The sequence below is a fragment of the Lepisosteus oculatus genome, chromosome 14 (genome assembly GCF_040954835.1).
Source record: "Lepisosteus oculatus isolate fLepOcu1 chromosome 14, fLepOcu1.hap2, whole genome shotgun sequence".
Classification (NCBI taxonomy): domain Eukaryota; kingdom Metazoa; phylum Chordata; class Actinopteri; order Semionotiformes; family Lepisosteidae; genus Lepisosteus; species Lepisosteus oculatus.
This window is the reverse complement of record NC_090709.1, coordinates 583,905-604,559: the sequence shown is the minus strand read 5'-3', so window position 1 is coordinate 604,559 and position 20,655 is coordinate 583,905. Positions and strand designations below refer to the sequence as shown.

The window sequence follows — 20,655 nt, the reverse complement described above, 5'->3', positions numbered from 1 at the left end:
TAATGCATATCCCTGGCTGCCGACTAAATGGAAGGAAAGTTGCTATTTGTTTATGGTTCCTGAGCAAAATACAAGCAGTTTGAAATTATTTGTTGTTATTAATAAATCACTTAGCTTCAAACATGTTGTGATATTTAGAAATATGAAAAAATGTTAATAGTGTCCATAACATTTTATCAGTTAGTTTTTCAAAGAAATGTTTATTTCTTAAAAGAAAACTCAGCTGGATTCAAACCCCCGACCTCCAGCATGCAAGTCACACGCCTAACCCATTACTCCAACACAACGCTTAACAACTTAAACCGTAGCTGAAAAGAGCAGGCAAAATGTTTCCAAATAATCGCCGGTGAATGGGTCAAATTTATGCAGATGTTTACAAAGAGAGTGTACCACTGTAATAATTTGAGCTATATGAATAATTATATTGTTATTAATTTCTTTAGATACGCAATTCCATATTGAAAATAAAGCAGACTCGCATTTTACGTTACATATTTTTACAAACATTCATATATAGCCAGTCAGCGGTGAAAAATAATATTTACTGTAAATACAAATTTAAATAATGCAGGAAACTCCAAAAATTCACCTCTCAACAGCACACACCTTAAGCACCTCTTTGGGAACTGGTCACTAGTTATCATGCAGCATGAATATCAATATGACAAGCACAAAGAGGAAAAGCAAGACAAGAAAAGTTAAGTTGTAGCACTGTTTTTATTATACTTTAAACTACATACATGCACATGCTAGAACAGTGACAAATTAGTTGTTTAGGGATGGGTAATAAGCATCTAAGCGGGGGGGGTTCCGATTATATGCAATTTGGATATGCAGGCTTTGTCAGGAATTAAACTGCTGTATAAAATGCGATTCTACTGGAATAATATCACAACTACATTATACTTAAATTAACACTGCACTGACACTGAGCAGCTCCAGTTACTTTGTGATTTGTGTGTCTTTTTGTTGTTTACTACCTGTAGTTTATATTAGTTTTAGTTTTGAATATCGTTTAGTTCTTTTCTCAGATTTATGACGGTCTCTGAGCAACTTTTTAAATCGGCGTGTACTACAGGCAAACCGGGCTCTTTTGCTTACACTAGAGACCAGCTCTTCATGTTATAGAAGTCGGCAGTGTTCTCATGTGAGCTGTTGAAGATCCCCAGGGAACTAATACAATGGAGTAGAGGCTGTAGATCCGGAGCAAAGTGTCGGGCTAAAAAAAGAAGGTATAAACCTTCTTTACCCTCCATCATAATGGGGAATGCATGATCACTTGCCAACAAGATGGAGGAGCTAGTGACACTGACGAGGAGCCAGTGGGAATATCGTGAGACCTCCATTATGTGCTTCACAGAGACTTGGTTGAACGAACTGGTTCCCGCTGCTAATGCTACAGTAGAGGGTTTTCAGATGGTGCGTGCAGATTGGAAAATCAAGGAGAGCGGTAAAAAGAGGAGAAAAAAGGAGGAGGTCTGGCAGTGTTTGTGAATAACAGATGGTGTAACTTTAGTCATACTGTAAAAGAACAGCTATGCACCCTGGACACTGAGCTACTACCAGTTAGCCCGCAGGTATATTACCTATCTAGGGAGTTCTCACATGTTATTGCTGTGTTGGTGTGTGTCCTTGCCCTCTGCCGACACAGCCTCAGCGTGTAACATCATACACTGATAACTGGGGATTTTAATCATGTTTCGCTCTCCTCTACTCTGCCTACTTTTAGTACGCTGGTCAAACGTTCTGAGGTCAAATTCTTCCGAGACGGGGGTACCTTTAAAGTGGAGATGACGGTACCGAAATTTTTTGGCGCACCCTCTCTTTAAAGCCCTGGCCAAATATGAATACAGTACGTACAGTTATAATTCAAACTGAATTAAAAACTACACATCCCATTTACCATGGTGGTGCTTGTGATCATTGCGTTTAACCAATGAAACGGTGAAAAATCAGTCACATGACTTTGGGGCTGAGTTTCGAAAGCTTAACCTATCAGCAACAAAGTGAAATCTACACGATAGGCTACCTCAAACTGTCAGTTACATGACTGTGTATGTCGCTTAAGCCAACCCTATTTGGCATTTTAGTGCCCCCCCTCCCCCCTCTGGGTGCCTGACTTGTCGCCATCTTTAACCGTTCTGGTGCCAAGCCACAGCGAATGAGAGAGACCCTGAGAAAGAAAAAAATGAATCCGGAGAAAACGCTTGTGTGCCCTGGTGGTAAGGGGAAGCAATACATCAGTATTCCTTCAAGGAATTAGGGATAGATGTAGAGTTAAGATTTGAACGAATACAAAAACTAGATGTTAAAATCTTGACGAACAGAGCGATGATGGAGATATACAAATTTTCTGGAGCCAAAAAAACAAATAGGAAACAGGTGCTTTTTGATATCTTAAATCATAATTTCGACCTAGGTTTAAGAAATGAACAGGAAAAATAATATTTTCACAGAGTGATTAGTTTGTATGTACAGAGGATCATTAATAAGAAATCCCACTTAAGAAAAAGTGAAAGGGAAGATTTTGACCGCCAGATCTTTGCTCTACCCCTAGTAAGAAAGGAGAGCAGTGAAATGACAGCTGCAGAAGATGCACAGCAAACAGCTAGCACTAGCTCTGCTTGTGATGTAAGATCAGCAACGAGTGAATTAAGTGATGTAAAGTGCACTCATGAGGTAGTTAGCGAATTAGTAGCACGGTTTAAAAATGTGCATAGATTAATAGAAGAATGCAGGAAGCTAGACGATGAAAGAGCTAGGTTAGACAAGAAAAAAAAAGAGGACTTATGCTTTATAAGGCTGAAAATGAAATTCAAGCTCTCTCAAATAAATTAAGCAAGGCAAATGAAAAGTTAGGACATGGAAGTGTTAGGAATGTAAATAAAAGGCTTAGACACAGGGATAGTAAAATTCGGACACTTGAGCAGAAAGTTGTGGAGTGTGAGCAAGTAGTCATTTTGAATGAACAGGAGAAAAGTGAGTCAGAGAAGGAAAAGGCACAGCTAGAGAAGAGTATTGATGAATTGCAAGAACAGTTGGAAAAGCTTAGATGTACAAAAAAAGGAATCGCAGAAGGTTGTGTATTATAAAAGGAAATGTGATTCTGAAACAAATTTAGCACATAGGGTGAGGGACCTGAATTAGGAGGTACAGTTCTGGCAGGGAGAATATGAAGGATTGAAAACAGAGATAGACAGGATAGTGAGTCACAATATTAGCATGTATGAAAAAGGCAAGTATAGTGATGCTGTAAGAGAGGCTTATATGGATTTAGTAGCAAACATGGGCGTTAGTACACGAAAAGCTTCTCAGATAGTCAGACTAGTTTTTGATAAATTGGTAGGTATTCAGGTAGATAGATTACCAGGGGAAAGTTTTTGTACATATCTTGTGTTAGAAGCGAGGCAAGTTTCTTTGCAACATCTGAAAGAAAAACTGTTGCAAGAAAGTAATTTAACCCTTGCCACAGATGGGACCACTAAATATGGTCATAAAAATGGAACTGCAGGGTTTTCTTTCCAGGATGGTAGCAGAATGCATTTAGGACTCAGAGAGCAGGCATCGGGTTCAGCTCAGTGCATATTTGACACAGTTAGAAAGTGGAAGCAAGGATTTGGATGCAACAAGTTCTGAGAAGGAAATTTTCTGCAAAATTACAAATCTAATTGGCGACAGGGCAAGTACAGAAAAAATATTTAATGAAATTCTGGCGCAGTACAGAACTGATATCTTGCCTGAAATTGTAGATGGATTTGACGACCTCAGTGAAACAGACAAGGCTAGGATCGGAGTTATCAATGAGTTGTTCTGTGGATTGCATTTAATTGATGGCTTGGCACATCAGGCAAATGTTACACTTTCTGTCTGGGAAAGAATGATTTTTGGTGGTGAAAAGGTGGGCAGTGTTAGCTTAGATTGGATGCAAAGCCATCCATGAAAGAGGGTGTGAGAAAAGTGGCAAATCTGTGCAGTTTAGATCTTTTTTGTTGAGTCAGGGGAAATCTGATCATGTCCCTCTGGTTCCCTTTAAAGGAAACCGAATGAATGCAATGTTCCACAATGCAGCTGGAGAATAGGAAAACATCTTGTAGCCGATGCTGATGTGCCAGGGAGGCTAGTGAAAAGCTGATCCCTGGAGCCAGCATCTTAAGATCTCTGTATTTGTACATACCTAGGAAGTAAATTAATTTAAAAACATGCAGATTATGGATGCTGATGCGCCAAGGAGGTCAAAAGGCTGATCCCTGGAGCCAGCAATATGAAATTAATCCTCTATATATACATATCTGCTGATATAACTTCCCCGTGCCTTCTGATATCAGGTTTCCAGCACTGTATATAGTTACTCATTAGTTATAATTTTTAACATTTACATTGTTATTCATTGTTCATTGCTATTCATGAACATAGCAATGCTATTCAGCTGTGATAATGCCTTTTTTCCCCATCAGGTCCAAAGAAAGTGTATGTCCTCAGCACCTATGTTGCGGGGCCTGGAAAAACTGATGCCAGCAGAGCAGGTGTGGCTGCATCCTGGCACAACACTGCAGCGCAATGCCCACCAGCACCTGTACCACCTCCAGGCCCTGAAAGAGGATATATAACTAATCATTAACATAGGGACAAATAACATATCTCAGGGTGACACCCCCTATGACATCCTTAGAGCTACGGAAGAACTGACTGAGACAGTAAGGAGAGCATCTCCTTGTAGGTTTATATTGCAATTTGCTCAATTTTGCCACGGCTGTGTGATGACTCATTTACTGCTAGAGCTGTGAAAGAAGCTAACCGGGCTCTTTCACAGCCCCCTTCTCAGATGGACCATGTGCAGTTCCTCAGGAGCAACAGAGTGCTTCTGAAGAATAAGCAGCTCATTTCTCAGTCCTTTGCTGCTGATGGGCTTCATCTCAGTGCCGATGGGAAAAGGAGCATTTTTTAGTATATTTTAAATTGTATTTCTCATTATTTTAGAACTTTAGTACTTTAGTTTGATTTATTTTACTAGTGCCACATTTTATTTCATAATTTACTTTTTTGTTTACCTTCATTTCTTGATATTTTTATTTTGTCAGATCAAATGCACATTTGACCAAAGTCTTTTGCCACATTTCAGGCTTCAAACATAAAGATATAATTTTTTATTTTATGTGAAGAATCACCAACAAGTGGGACACAATTGTGAAGTGGAACGAAATCTATTGGATTTTTGAAACTTTTTTAACTAATAAAAAAATGAAAAGTGGGGCGTGCAAAATTATTCGGCCCCTTTACTTTCAGTGCAGCAAACTCACTCCAGAAGTTCAACGAGGATCTCTGAATGATCCAATGTTGTCCTAAATGACTGATGGTGATAAATAGAATCCACCTGTGTGTAATCAAGTCTCTGTATAAATGCACCTGCTCTGTGATAGTCTCAAGGTTCTGTTGAAAGCGCAGAGAGCATCATGAAGACCAAGGAACACACCAGGCAGGTCCGTAATACTGTTGTGGAGAAGTTTAAAGCCGGATTTGGATACAAAAAGATTTCCCAAGCTTCAAACATCCCAAGGAGCACTGTGCAAGCGATCATCTTGAAATGGAAGGAGTATCAGACCACTGCAAATCTACCAAGACCTGGCCGTCCCTCTAAACTTTCAGCTCAGACAAGGAGAAGACTGATCAGAGATGCAGCCAAGAGGCCCATGATCACTCTGGATGAACTGCAGAGAACTACAGCTGAGGTGGGAGAGTCTGTCCATAGGACAACAATCAGTCTTACACTGCACAAATCTGGCCTTTATGGAAGAGTGGCAAGAAGAAAGCCATTTCTCAAAGATATCCATAAAAAGTCTCGTCTAAAGTTTGCCACAAGCCACCTGGGAGACACCCCAAACATGTGGAAGAAGGTGCTCTGGTCAGATGAAACCAAAATCGAACTTTTTGCCCACAATGCAAAACGATATGTTTGGCGTAAAAGCAACACAGCTCATCACCCTCAACACACCATCCCCACTGTCAAACATGGTGGTGGCAGCATCATGGTTTGGGCCTGCTTTTCTTCAGCAGGGACAGGGAAGATGGTTAAAATTGAGGGGAAGATGGATGCAGCCAAATACAGGACCATTCTGGATGAAAACCTGTTGGAGTCTGCAAAAGACCTGAAACTGGGACGGAGATTTATCTTCCAACAAGACAATGATCCCAAACATACAGCAAAATCTACAAAGGAATGGTTCACAAATAAACGTATCCAGGTGTTTGAATGGCCAAGTCAAAGTCCAGACCTGAATCCAATCGAGAATCTGTGGAAAGAGCTGAAAACTGCTGTTCACAAACGCTCTCCATCCAACCTCACTGAGCTCGAGCTGTTTTGCAAAGGAAGAATGGGCAAGAATTTCAGTCTCTCGATGTGCAAAACTGATAGAGACATACCCCAAGCGACTTGCAGCTGTAATCGCAGCAAAAGGTGGCTCTACAAAGTATTAACGCAAGGGGGCCGAATAATTTTGCACGCCCCACTTTTCATTTTTTTATTAGTTAAAAAAGTTTCAAAAATCCAATAGATTTCGTTCCACTTCACAATTGTGTCCCACTTGTTGGTGATTCTTCACATAAAATAAAAAATTTATATCTTTATGTTTGAAGCCTGAAATGTGGCAAAAGGTTGAAAAGTTCAAGGGGGCCGAATACTTTCGCAAGGCACTGTATAATTTATACCAAAACTGTTTTGTATAGATGAAACCTTTCCAAAATGTATAAATCATTAAAGATTATTAAAAACATTATTTTCCATGTATAATATAATTAGGAAGTACAATAAGATATTGTTATAAAATGATACGTCTAATTTGTTGAAAAAGTTGTTTGTTTAATGATAAGTAAAGGACTTAGAAGTAAAAAGAGATGCTTCATATTGCTTGATTAATTTTAAAAACGAAGTTATAAATGCAGATGCGAGCGGTTCCATAAGCGCTCCAGGCAGCAAAACGTTCGTTCTGCGTCTCCTCCCTCTCTCAGTGCCGCCCCCCTCTCTGACGGAACGCAGTGGGCGGTACGCTATTGTCAGAGCCTCTGATTGGGAAAAAAAGACGTGCTGACCAGTTTCACACAACAGGAAGAGAAAAGAATGGGATTTTTTCACTTCGAAACGTGTGTTGTCTTTATGAAATTTGTGTATTTTAAATGTTTAATTAAGAAGTAAAAACCTTACAGCGTACACAAAGATTCTGAGCTGATCACGAGGAAGAAAAATCACCCATTTTTCATGCATAAAAAGTGGTTTTTAACTCTCGAAACCTGTTTTTATAGGTTTTAAAGTCATGCAATGTCCAAAGTTAAGCAGGAACACATCATTATATCTCATTTTTTATTTCTTTAAAAAAAAATTAAAAATTGTTTGCCCAGCCTACTTTTAGTCAGTTTGTTAAATGCCCTACTAGCGATAACAAGACTTTGGACTTGCTGTATGCTAATATCAAGGATGCCTACAGCTCCTCATCACTAAGCCCACTTGCCAGATCTAACCACAACCTTGTTCATCTCCTATCTCTATACAAGCCTCTTGTCCTACAGCAACCAGTGACCACCAGGACAGTGAGGAGATGGTCAGCTTAGGCTAATGATGCACTGATGGACTGTTTTGAAACAAGGGAAATACTCTGTGAGCCTTATGAAGATGATATTAATGGTCTTACTCACTGCATCACTGACTACATAAACTTCTGTGTTGACAGTGCAGTGCCCCCCAGGAAAGTGTGTTGCTTCTCCAATAATAAACCCTGGGTCACCAGTGATCTGAAGGCCATCCTAAATAGGAAGAAGGCTTTTTGGGCAGATGACAAGGAGGTGCTGATGTGAGTGCAGAAAGAACAGAGCAAGGTAGCTTATGGGAGAAAAATGGAGGACAGGCTGATGGAGAACAATGTGAGAAAAGTGTGGAACAGCATGAGGAAGATCTCAGGATACAAGCTGTCTGGCAGCCAACAGAGTGAGGGAGGCCTGGAGAGGGCCAGTAAGCTGAATCTTTTCTTTAACAGATTCGAAACAGGGTCCACTGTCCGTTCACCTCACAGGCCTTCACCCTAGACACCCTCTTCATGTCCTCAGTCACCTCATTATGAGATCCCTCCTACTCCATCTTCCCCTCCCCTCCTCGGCCTATCCATCACAGCCAACCAGGTCAGAAGGGAGTTGAGGAGACTCCATGCAGGGACGGCAGCAGATCCTGACGGTGTCAGCTCTAGGGTGCTAATGATCTGTGCTAATGATCTGTGCAGACCAAAGGGTTCAGTGCTGCAGAACATGAGCCTGAGATTAGAAAAGGTTCCGGTGCTCTGGAAGACATTTTGCCTGGTGCCAGTACCCAAAAAGGGGCACCCTAAAGTCTTGAATGACTACAGGCCAGTGGCACTTACATCACACCTAATGATAACTCTGGAAAGGCTTGTACTGGATCACCTCAGAACCCTGGTAAGTACAGCACTGGACCCCCTGTAGTTCGCCTATCAGTCACAACTGGGAGTGGAGGAGGCAGTAATCTATCTGCTACATAGAGCTAACTCTCACCTGGAGAAGACGGGGAGCATTGTGAGTGTTATGTTCTTTGATTTCTCCAGTGCCTTTAATACCATCCATCCCCCATTTCTGAGAGATAAGCTAAGGGCGGCGCAGATTGACACTCCCTTGGAGTCCTGGATTATAGACTATCTGACCTGCAGACTGCAGTATGTACAGCTACAGAGCTGTGTGTCCGAACATGTTGTTAGCTGTACTGGGGCTCCATAGGGGACTGTCCTTGCTCCATTCCTGTTCACTTTTTACACCTCTGACAAGTAGAACTCTGAGGCATGTCATCTGCAGAAGTTTTAGAATGACTCTACAATTGTGGGGTGTATTAGTGAGGGGAGGGAAGAGGAATATAGGAGTTTGATTACAGGCTTTGTGGAGTGGTGTCATATTAACCCTATCCAGCTAAACACCAGCAAGACTAAAGAAATGGTCATGGACATTCGGAGGAATAAGTCTCTGCTGAACCCTGTTTCCATCCATGGTGAGGACATAGAGGTGGTGCAGTCCTACAAGTACTTAGGGGTACACCTGGAAGATAAGCTGGAGTGGACTGTTAACACTGATGCCCTGTACAAGAAAGGTCAGAGCCAACTATTTTGATAGAGGTCCTTTGGTGTATGTGGAACACTGCTACACATTTTTTATGAATCAGTGGTGGCAGCGGCTATCTTCTACACTGTTGTGTGCTGGGGCAGCAGTATCATGGCAAGAGATGTATATAGGCTCAATAAACTCATCAAGAAGGCTGGCTCTTTGTTGGGGCTGGGCCTTGACCCCCCTGGAGGTGGTGTTGACCCAGCTCAGGAACAACACCTCTCATCCGCTAAATGGGGCTGTTATTAGGCAGCAGAGCATGTTTAGTAAGAGACTCCTCCGGCTATGGTGTTCAAGGGTACGTTCCCGCAGGTCCTTGCTCCCGGCAGCTTTCAGGATGTATAACACTGCCCTAGGCTAGGACAGTTAGCCCTTCACCTTCTCATCTCTGGACAGCATGTTGCACTAATGTACTTTTTGGACAGTCAATCTGTATATACCTATGCGCATTTTGCACATATTTTATTATTTTACAGTGACTCTTAGTATATTTTGTACACACATAACTATTTTACTTTGTATTGCTGTACTTATTTTAATTTTTGTATTAAATTTGTGTTCTGATGTCTGTTTGTGCTGGTCTTGGGCTGGGCTCTGTAACACCACAATTTCCCCTTCGGGATCAATATTCTTATCTACTAACATTTCACTGAGAGAGAGGGGCTAATAGAAACACACCGACTGGACACTACAGTACACAAAAAATGAACAGAGAGAGATGTTAATCATTAACACTGCACTGGGATAGAGGGATTAATACAGAAACACTGACTGACTGGACACTACAATACATTAACACTGCACTGAAAGAGGGGTTAATAAAGACACTGATTGAACACTACAGTACATTAACATTACACCAAGAGAGAGGAGGGTTAATATGGACGTGTTCTGATTATATACAATTTTGGATATAAAGGCTTTGTCAGGAACGAAACTGCTGTATAAAATGCGAGTCTACTGTAATAATATCACAACTACATTACACTTAAATTAACACCGTACTGACACTGAGGGGTTAATAGAGACACACTGACTGGACACTACAGTACATTAACACTGCACTGAGAGAGAGAGGGAGAGAGGGAGAGAGAGAGAGAGAGAGAGAGAGAGAGAGAGAGGGGTGAATACAGATGCATTGACTGGACAGTATATGAACACTGCAAGGAGAGAGAGGAGGTTAATACACAAACACTGACTGGACACTGCAGTACATAAACACTGCTCTGAAAGAGAGGGCTCAGTACAGACACACTGACTGGACACTGTAGTACATTAATACTGCACTGAAAGAGGGGTTAATACAGACACACTGCCTGACTGGATACTACAGTACATAAATACTACACTGAGAGAGAGAGGTTAATACAGATGCATTGATTGGACAGTATAGTACATGAACACTGCAATGAGAGAGAGGGGGGTTAATACACAAGCACTGCCTGGACACTGTAGTACATAAACATTGCACTGAGAGAGAGGGGTTAATCCAAAAACACTGACTGGACACTACAGTAAACTAACACAGTACTGAGAGAAGGCTCAATACAGACACACTGACTGGACACTGTAGTGCATTAATACTTCATTGAGAGAGAGAAGGGTTAATACAGACACACTGACCGGACACTACAGAACATTAACACTGCACTGATAGAGAGAGTTTAATAAAGATACAATGCCTGGGCACTGTAGTACATTAATACTGCAATGAGAGAGAGGTGTTAATACAGATACACTGACTGGACACATTCAGATGCAGCCATTCAAAATGCGCGTTACAAATACGCGGTACGGTAACCTACCCACAAGCCACCGGAGGGCACCTCGGTAAGTGATTAGCTGGCCAAAATGACCGACAGGGGCACTCGTGGTGCATTGGTTGGCAGTGAAAAGATTTAATCATTTAATGTCTTTACTGTGCACATTTTAATCCGCTTAGTTTTGAATATTTATTTGGATTTTTACCACTAAAGGGAAATTTTAGTAGCTGAGCATAAAAAGAAGAGGAGCATAACGCATCTGAAGGTCATAAACGATATTAATTTAGGAACATAAACATTACTGTAAAAATACACACCAGTCTTCCATTTCTCCCTAAACATTTCTAAGCATGAAAGTTTTATGAAACAGTACCCAAATATGGGATTGCTGTATAGAATGAATTTTAATTACAAAAAAATTATTTGACACGAAAATTAAGCTGTTTACATCTTCCGCCTGAGAACATTCACCCATTGCTACCCAACGCAGAAACTAAGCCACTAACTAGCAAAGAGAGGACATTAGCTAGCCAATATGATAAAGAAATAAATGATTATTTTGTTTCTTTTGCACATTTATTTGAACATTTCCATCGATTGTACAAGCACTTGGAAACTGTCCAATCCCTAGTTCATCAGGCATTTTCTTTTACGCTGCGGGCATTCTCCTGGTCTGGCGCCGGTCTGCGTCTTCTAGTATATAATGCCAGCGAACTCTTGTTTTTATGTCCACTATAACAGACAATCTCCTTTGCTTTTAACCGAACGTTTAATAATTTCCTAAAATGAAAATGATTTACTTTATTTCCCTCATGGGATCCATAAAAGTATCAATCATCTGTCTAAACTATGGGACAGAATTCTGGGGTCTCCCCATACCAGAGATTATGGTAGGGCTTCAGAATGGTGATTGGCTGACACCATCTGACACCCCTCTGATTGGAGAAAAAAGAAGTGCTGGTTTGCTATACGTACATACTGTACCAGGAAGAGGATTTATTTCTATTCGAAACATGTATTTTAAAAGTTTAAGAAGTAAAAACCTTACAGCGTACACAGATTTCTAAACTGATCAGAATCGTTATCTTTGTCTTATGCATAATAATGTTCACCGCTCTAGCAAATTAATAATAAACTTTATTTTATATAGCGTTTTAAACAAATAAGTAATTATATTGCTCATAAACCTAATCACTTATTCTACATTAACACAGCGTAATTGCTCTCTGAAAATGCTTTTTCTTTTTATTTAGGCTCAGATTTCAACTATAGATCGTATTATTATAAACTTTCTAAAATTCATAAACTTTTTAAAATGTCTTTTATGTAAACCATGTTTGCTATTAATTCATTTAGGGCTAGAATATTCATTGTCTTCCAATCGAGTTGAGTCGACATTAGAAGCTTGCCACGCCCGGACTGTTACACCAACGCATTAGCATGTTTAAGCGATTTCATTGAGGAGCCTAGCTTTCTTAACTAGTAAGTACTGTACTTCCTTGGTTTTGGAGGGGGGAGGTGTCTTTCGCTGGAAATCTCGCCCCCTTCTACTTTGAAAATACCTGTGAAACCGGTTTAATTTGTCACAGCCAGCACTCCCGCAGAGAGGGGGGTTGTAATCGTTAATGTCTAAGCCGGAACACATCATTATATCTCATTTTGTATTTCTATAAAAAAATTGTTTGCCCAGCCTAACACTGTTGTTCTTATTGTTTTTATCCTGTAAAGCGCTTTGAGGAGCACAGCTTTCTCACCACTTAGATTACTTTTTGATACCATCCTTACACAAAGCAGAAACTTCTTGTATTTTCCGATGACATACAAGTGGAAAGATTACAGATTTTAATCGTCTTTTTTCTGAACCGGGGAAAATCTGATCATGTTTCTCTATAACAATAATAAAAAACTTTATTTTACATATAGATTACAAAGTAAATACCCAGACAAACGCAAACGTGTTTTTAATAAAATGCTTTTATTCATTCAGCAGAGAGAGAGCGTAAAACCTGGGCGTAACAGCTGTTCCTTTTTCTGATCACTCACTCTCTAGATAAACATCTCACCTGTCCTGTTCTTTGTGTTCCTAATTTGCTGATTATGCCTTCCGCAATCCACTCCTGCCCTCACACCTAAAGAAGACTATTTTAAATTTCTTTGTGCAATTAACCCTAGTATGTGCTGTCCTTAAGGTGATATCACATAAAGGTGATATGTAAAATAATGTTTTTTATTATTGTTATAGAGAAACATGATCAGATTTTCCCTGGTTCAGAAAAAAAAGATCTAAAGTATACTAGTTTGTCACTAGTATACTTTTAATACAGTCTTTGCTGTGCTCTTGGGGATCCTTGTGATATTTCGAGCTCTGGTTGAACGATAAGTGTCGCAGTTTAAATCTCTCTCTTTCAATTCAATTCAAGGTGCTTTATTAGCATGACAGATGGGTACAATCAGTGTTGGGTATTTACTTTGCTTTGAGATGCCACTTTTAAAGGTGATATATAAAATCAAGGCTTTAACTACGCAAGTCTGAGTTCTTGTGTCTGTCCTATCCGAACCCGAAAGGATCACAATATGTATCTTTATAGCAGGTGGTGTACAGCTTTTTAGTATAGATATAGATTACACTTTTCTAAAATGTAATTAAAAAATAAAAACGATTACAATCTAATCTTTCCACATTTGATCCCAAGAAAAATAAATCTAAGAGAAAGCTATGCTGAAAGTTTATTAAGATACTTAGAAGACAAAGATATCAATTTATGTTGCATTTGTCTGATTGTGAATCAAAAAACACATATATTTAAACCCGCTTTTGCAATTTAAATCAAAAAGCGATTTAAATCCATATAAATGTTTATATTGTAACGCCTAAAGCATTGTTATTAAAATAACTTAAATTCGATCATGTTGTGATATTTAGAAATATACATTTGTTTGGTGCGAGTGAAGTTATATTTAATCTCTGAGCCATAATGATTCTTATGGAAGCCAGTTTCCCCCAGGGAATAAAAAAAAAACCCACACTATAGTATTCTCTACGATGCAGTGCAGTTAAAAACATATCTCTGATGCTGTTCCTAAATGAATATCGTTTATGACCATCAGACGCTTTATGCTCCTTTTCTTTTTTCCAGTGGATTGAACAGGGAGAGGCATTGCTGAGCTCCGCACCTCCTCTCTCTCTCTCAGTACTACCTCCCTCTCTCAGAGAGTGGTATGCTATGTTCCAAGCCTCTGATTGGGGAAAAAAAGACCTGATGATCTGATTCACAGGAAGAGAAGAGAATGTGATTTTTTCTGTAAGAAACGCGTGTTACATTTATGAAATTCAATTATTTAAAACATTTAATCAAAAAGTAAAAAAACCTACAGCATACACAAATTTTCTAAGCTGATCATAAGGAAGACAAATCGCCCATTTTCTGGCGCATACAAAGTGTTTTTTAACTAAACCGAATTTTTATAGCTTTTAAAGTCATGCATTGTTTAAGTTAGGCAGGAACACATCATTATATCTTATTTTTATTTTAAAAAATAGTTTGCTCAGCCTTTTAAAAAGCACTGTGATAAACTGAAACACAGCCTGTCATAATACTTATACTTAACATAATACTAGCACAGCATGATTAACACTTACACTACGTCAGTTTTTCAACTAAATTATTATGGCATCAAAAGAACTATTTATTAATAATATCAGTGCAATGAAGAATGTGTATATTACTTTTACTGTTTTGTGGTAATATTTTAAGTAATTCATGCAGTAATTACCCTAAAGTGATTACAAATTCAGTATTGGTGGAAGCCTTTACTGAATAAACTGAAAATAATGTTGCTTTTAAATTTTGAAAACACTTCCTTCGAAAACAATTTCAACACAAAACTTATAGAAAAGTACAGAATTATTAACAGTGCCAAAATACATGTTCTTATTAGGAAAGATTCATACGACGTCCCTCTATAAGATTATCAAAAATAAATTACTTATTGCATTGATATTTCTGGGGATCAAAACTCTTTAGACTGTGCAACAAAAACTTGTGCTTTTCGTCAAATTCAAAATAAGTTAAATATTTTCTTAGGTACATATTTTATTATTTATTACAATTTAGTATTTATTATACCTTTATTTTAATTTATTTGTATAATAAAATGTAAACTTAAAATGTGATTAAACTATTTTGTTTTAATCACTTTAATTAAGTTAATTAAGTAAGACCAATTATAGTGAACATTTAGTTGACTGGACTAAATTAAAAATGGATGACTAGAAGGTAGCTATGACTAACAAACTTTCACTGACTTGACTAAGACTATGACTAATTCAAAAACTGGAGACTAAATTAACACTGCAAACAAGTACACAGAAAAACAGCACTCAGAATTAACAATTTTTCTAAACACACATTAAAATTGTTGGTATCATATACCTCTATTAACGGCAACAATCAGCAAATCAGCAATCGACCAGCAAAGTCTTTTAATAACCACGTCAAGGTTTAAATGTGAAAACAGCATGGTGATTGGTTGAAGCCCAAGCACAGTCCTCAGTGTGATGTTTAAGGTTGAACTCTAGAAGCTGTGAATGGCTTAGAAAGTGAATTCAGAGGGAGACAGTCTGATACAGAACTGTTTAATTACAGAGAGGCTCCCAGCTGAAACAGAAAGAGGTGAGCTGGTGATTCACCAAAGAGGAGAAAAAAGGTAAAAAGGCACAGAGATAACCAGTGGGAGAAAATGAGACTGGGGATGATTTTCCACCGAGTCATTACTTGACATGATGAGAGGAGAAAAGGATGGTTTTGAATTTACTCGCAGAAAGGGAAGAGAATGCTAACACAAGTGCAAGACACTCAATAACAACAACAGTGGTTTGAATCATAATAATAAATACAAAATACAAAACTATTTTATATAGGACTTTTAAAAAGGGCTTCTCAAAGCTCTTTACAGTGGGAAAAAAACTACACAGTGGGAGGAGGCAGCAAAATTAAACAGGTACAGTGAGGGTTAGGAAGGGGAAATAAGGAGTCTGATTAAACTGATTGAGATCTAGACTGAGATCCTGATTGAAAAACAGGCAGTCTGAGAGAAAAGTGTTTGAATGGCAGGGTGAGAATGTGAGAATGCTCGCGTTGCACCTAGCAACCGCAGGATGCAGGTTGGACCCAGTCCAGGTATGACAAAAAAATTTAAGACCCCCAACAAAAGCAAAGATCCAAACACACAAATGATCTGAACCTGATTCTTTGGAAAGTGGAGTGCATAGATTCTAAAATAACCACAAATACCAAATTTGATTAAATAACATTGAGATTAATCTAAACACAACGTGTAACATTTCAAGCTTCACAGCAAAGGGTATGCTCACTGAGATGTGGAAGCCCCAGACTCAGTGATCAAAGCAATTGTAAAGTTTACCTTGGTTTACATTAGTTAATTCAATTCTGGGTAAATTATTAAGTGTAAATCAATAGTCCAGGAAGACAGTATAAAAGAAAGGGACAGAGATTAGAACAGAGGAGACAAGAGAACATGAAGGTGAGAGCTCCTTGTTCCAGATCACCTGGAAAGACCAGACTGGAGCCAAGTATTTGAACCTTGTTAAGGTAGCCTGTTATTCTGTATTTTTTAGAGATCTCTGATTACCAATGTAAAGAATGCCTTGGTTAAAAACACCTCCTGATTAGTGGGTGGATTTGAGAATAAGCAGATAAATTGCCAGTAATTTAAGAGGGGGAGAGAGATTTAACTGCAGGTAACATTGTTTTTGTAATGAAACAGTTCTTTCAGACCCTATGCGGAAGACACGATCCAGGGAAAAGTGAAGAAAACATGGGGGGAAAAGTAATGCAGGATACGGGGATGAAAACAGGGGGCATGTCCTTGGTGCGCTGGTGTTCGGGGGAGGTGTGGCCGAGGCAAACAATCCAGGAAGAAGTCCAAAGGAGAATCCAAAAACAGAGCAAAAGTCCATGGCCAGGTGATCCATCCAAAACAGGAGATTAAAAACAGGAACCGGGTCGGAACCAGCAGGGGAAACGGGAACAGAAAATAAAACCTTAACGGGACCAGGCACTTCCAGGTCCCGGACTTGCCTGGTGCGGAAACCAGAGCAGAGCCTGGATTAACGTCAGTGTCTGGCTTTTAAGGGGGGCTGGAAGGAGGCTAGAACAAGGGGCAGGTGCACAAAATAAGGTCAGAAGTGAAAGAGCCCTTAGGGCGAGGGACTTCAATCGTGACAGTTTATAGTTTAGAAGGCAGTAGATCTCTTCTTTTGGTCTTTGTAGGAGCTATTTAAGAGTTGAATACATAGAAACAGGTTTTTCTGGGTAAATAGGAGGTGGGCCTCTTGGTCACCTTATTTATAAACTGCATAACGTGCATGTTGTATGTTTACTGTGTGTGTAGTTTAGTGTGTGTTTTGTCATTGTTAATAAAATCTGTTAGCCTAGTGTGTCTTACTTATGTCTCTTTTCTGAGTAAGAGCACAAAGAACTGAAGTGCTTGTCAATCTAATTATTGCTATATAAGGGGGATATAGTCACATAATTGTTGATTTACCCTCTGGGCCATTTCAGGCTGTTCCTCTAATTTTAAAACCCACTATTTGTAACAATTGGTGTCAACAATATTCTGTGATGAACTGGTATCCTGTCCCAGTGTATCCCACACTGTGCCACTTGTATGCTGGAATAGAGTCAGGCTCTACCGTGACCCTGTACTGGATAGAGCAGTGAATTCAACTGAGAGGAAATGACTCTCTCTAGAAGACTCATACACATTCTGCTCTTTGCTTAATCCAAAGAGGTCAGGAAGAAAACAGTGCACATTGCAGTGCTGGTACTCAACTCAACAGTAAGAGCAGACAACACTGGCCAGACAGTGCAGCACAAACACACCAAGAGAAAAAACCTGGGAACAGTTTGTCCTTTCAATTCCTTCCAAATCAACGACACTACTCATACAGCACACAGTCTACACACTTCCAACACCCCAATATGCTGCAGCTCACGAAGAGACAATCCAATATTCACTTGATCCTGCGCCTCAAACCCCTGACCGCTAGAAATCATAAAACTGGAAATATATGTTGACTGATCGACCACTTTTATCCTGTTTACAATTTTCCATTTATTTCCAGATTTTATTTGCTTTTGTAAAACCTAAATCACTGGAAAAACGTATGGCCAAAATTATATTAAAAGTAAGGAGGATATTCCAAAGATAAACAACTAAACAAGCAAGATACCAAAGTTTTCCCACAACAATTATGTAAATACAGTAGCTCATCATTTTTTATCTGAGTCATTGAATGATATGGAGTCAGTCTAAATGATGTGTTCTCAGCTCTGCAATTACAGATATTTTCAGCACCATAACTGGACAACAACAATTCAGTACTGTACTGAGAATGAGGGGTTAATACAGACACAATAACTGGACACTACAGTACATGAACAAAGTACTAACAGAAAGGGGGTTAATACAGACACACTGATTGGATACTCCAGTACATTAACACTGCACTGACTGACTTAATAGATAGACCCTGGTGGACTGGAATGTTTAAACCTATTCATATAAATATAACATCTAAACAAATATAACACAATAATTATAATATAAATACAATATTATATATTTCCTAATGACGTCGGATTACACACTGATTTAGAGAAACAGATGCTGAATCTGAACGAGTTGTTTTTGGCACCATATTCGGAGAACAACAGGTCAGTTTCCAGTAAAGAATCCCGTTGCTACATCACACAAGTCTTTCCCACTTCACTCTGTATCTCTCCACTATATTCTCACTAGTGACACCGGTTTTTAAACACACACTGACTTCATACAAGTCACCACACTGACCTGACAGCTCCGGTTTCGTGTCCATTTCTTCTTTTATTTCTGCAGCGACTTCACAGAGAAGCGTGTGTCCAACATGATCCGTCAGTCCTTGATCTCCTGCTTCTCCCGACTTCTTCTCCCAAAGTTGCAATCTCCACTTCAGGCTCTCGTTTTCCTTCTTCAGCTCCGCCATTTCACTCCCGACACAGTCCTCCACACACTGTGTGATTTTAAACACGGCCCGTCTCACCAGGATCTGGGAAACGCTGCGGAGTTTGTCTTGAAACTCGTCCTCGGTGTCTGATACCCTGTTTCTGAAAACTTCCGAAACTTCATACACGATCGATTTGAACAAAACCTGCATGAAAGAGTGAAGCTCAGTTTGCAGATTCAACAAACACTCTGCCATCTTTCTTCATAGTCGGTCGGAAACAACGGCTAAATTGCGGCGTTTAAACGCAAAAACTTTTTTCTTTATTTTTATTTTTCGTAGATCCTGTATTCAGGCCTGTAATCTGTTAAAGCATAAACACAGCCGACAAATCGTAGCGTAGTAAAAAAAAAACTTTACTTAACGATTTAGCTAAAGCAACCGCCACGTGAGTGAAATATCTGCTTAGCCGCGCGGCATGATGACGTCATTCGTTAGCGCTGTCACAGCATCAAAACAACCGAGGAACGGTGTTGAGAACGATGTATTTCTGCAGCCGATATAAACCTGACTGCAGCTGGTAGCGACACCTAATCAGGAGGAGTGAATCGCTTGCGAGTTATGCAGTTAGTGTGAATTGTGAAAATGAAAATTTATTTCCACGTTTTTCTTGCAGAACACTATAGTATTGTAACGCAACGGGAGCTCAGGCGGGCCCCCTTGCCGCATCTGGTCGAGCCCGCGGCCGTAAGCGTTACAATATATATTATTATCAGTGCAATATTTCATGTAAAGCTATTTTTAAATCGAAGCACACATCACTTATCACCTGCTCTGCTCAGTTTTGTGATTATAAAATATTATCAAATAAAATCTCTTCAAGAAATGCTACTGTGTGCTTTTCAGGATCAGATAAGCCACTGAAACTAGCGCCGTGACTGAGCCGATGGTAGAGGCTGTGGAGAAATTTTACCGGTTCAGAAGGAACACTGAATAAGTCAAGTAAGTAAGGGCCATACCATCGTCTTAAAACTGAAAGAATGGAATGCAGACAATATTTTAACATATTTATTTTTTTAGTCTTCTTTTGCCCCTCCACAACCCCCTCCCCTCCCCTCCCAAATCCATCATATCTAATTCATACATTTTTCCTTCCTTTCATTTTATTCATACAGCTCTCCTCAAAGGGTATAAATAGTGTTTTCATTTTCAGTCTGTCCAACAGGTTCATTGGCCCCATATTGTCCACCCGTTTATACAGAACAGCATAAAGCATAGCAGATCTACAACATAAATAACAACTCAAAGAGCAGCTAAACACCCAGGGTCAGTAAATTTTACCAGTCACCTCACCATGACAACAGGGGTGCTGTTTGAGTTTAAAGGTTAAATTCTTTCTCTGTGTACAATGTTCAGCAGAGCACAATCTCCAGCATTAACCAATGTTTGTGAGGCTAGGAGCCTGCAGAAACAAAATATGCCTATTGTAATAATTCTAAGAATTGTTCTAGTGTAGAAGCTTAATGTAGTGGTGAGGCTTATTAATAAGGCAGAATTAAGTGTTTCTGAGATTTCCCAAATTAGGCCTCATTTCTCTGTTCATCTCTGTGGTGCAGCCACAGATAAACCATGCAGGCTGATTTAAGGTTTGATAAAAGACAGCTCCCAAAGGGGGATGCACTTAGCTAAGCCTGGCTATCATGATCAATGGTCATCCATTGGCGCCTATCTGTCTAGGGA

At 39.4% G+C, this 20,655-nt stretch overlaps 1 pseudogene; it reads right to left on the bottom strand.

Annotated features, from left to right (window-relative positions):
• LOC102697199 (zinc finger protein 502-like) overlaps window positions 1–19,381 on the bottom strand; it is a 29,617-nt pseudogene extending 10,236 nt beyond the window's left edge.
• Between the last annotated feature and the right edge of the window lie 1,274 nt (window positions 19,382–20,655).